The following is a 1,498-nucleotide window of genomic DNA, read 5'->3' as shown; positions in this document are numbered from 1 at the left end:
TGTCAGCTAAACAATATAGCCAATTCAAACAAAAATCTCCACCACTGTCAGAACATTTGTTTTATAMTCTGCAGACTGACTCATTCCTGCTGTGTTTTGTACAGGCCAGGTTCTTTTTTTAATTTTATTATTTTTACAACATATAACAATTAAGACAGTCTGACTGAGACCCTTGTTTGAAGATGATCTACATCCAGTGATAAATATCCCATCTGCTGAGGTTTTAAGGGTTGTAAGTAGTAATTGACACATAACTCTTGATACGCCCATGATGATAGTAAATCACACAGCCATTAATGTCAATATTTCTTCATATCTAATTTATTAAATACTCCTGCCCATTTGGACCACATTGACAGGAAATTTATGATATAAAAATCACTTATTTTCACATAAAATTCTTCTTTGTAGAAAAAAGTTTAAATTCTGATGAGACTTAAAGGTCACACCAGTGATATTGATAAGATGAACGATTGTCCTTTGTCTGCTCCCCAAAAAATAAAACTGTTCCACATGCACGGATCTTAAAGCTGGCGCTCTTCCAAAGCTCCCCGTGTCTTAGACGAGACATTTCCTGTAGTCAACTAGTCAGTGTGTTATGTGCATGCAAGGTTTATTGCATGTGCAATTGCTTCGATGGCAAATCACATCAGGAGTGCAAATAGTATTTTGTTCCAAAACGCAGTGAAATAAATGCTCATTGGAAGCGTTACTAATGATTATATGCGCAGTAAAATATGAGATCTGCTGACTTTGAGGGACCTAATATGCAGAATGAGAACATTTAAAAAAATCTGCTCTCTATCGTCAATTGTACCCTAATAAGATAAATGCCCCACGTCAGACCCTGTGTGGGGATTCTTCCGCTGAAGGACGCTTTGATTTTGCAGACTGTGCATGCAGGGCCTGTGAGCCAATGTGCTTAATCCCCTATTTATGCAGTGGGCTTTCTGAGAGAGATGTAAAGGGGGYCAGTGACAGGAGCTTCCCAGGCCTCACATACAGTTGGGCTCAGAGGGAGCATTCATCTGTCTTAGGGAGCACTCGCTATGCTTATCTTAATTGATGGCGAGCTATTTCTGGCTGCCACGCAACAGCCTCTCACATTCTTCTCTCCCCCACCCCTTCGCCTTCTCTCACTACCTCCCTAACTCTCCCTTGCTCTTCTCCACTCTCAATTTCCTCTCTGTTTATCTCATTCCATTTTTTTTCTTCCTCTTTTTTTTCCCGTGGTCCTCCTACGCCTTCCTTACACCAGTTCTCTTTCTCTGGGTCTGACTCAACCTATAACTCTTCACTTCTTGCAGGGTGATTTATTGGCTCTGGTCCACCTGGTCTGAATTCTTCTCTGTGTTATGGAAATCTTGTGATGCTCGGCGGCAGCAGTGATGTGGGCCAGATCCCCCGAGGGAAGCATACAGGCTAAACTCTGCATCAGCTGCTCCATTACACCCCCCACTACACACACACACACACACACACACACACACACACACAC

This window comes from Austrofundulus limnaeus, unplaced genomic scaffold (assembly GCF_001266775.1).
Source record: "Austrofundulus limnaeus strain Quisiro unplaced genomic scaffold, Austrofundulus_limnaeus-1.0 Scaffold281, whole genome shotgun sequence".
NCBI classification, from domain to species: Eukaryota; Metazoa; Chordata; class Actinopteri; order Cyprinodontiformes; family Rivulidae; genus Austrofundulus; species Austrofundulus limnaeus.
The sequence above is the reverse complement of the archived record's forward strand: the minus strand, read 5'-3'. Positions refer to the sequence as shown.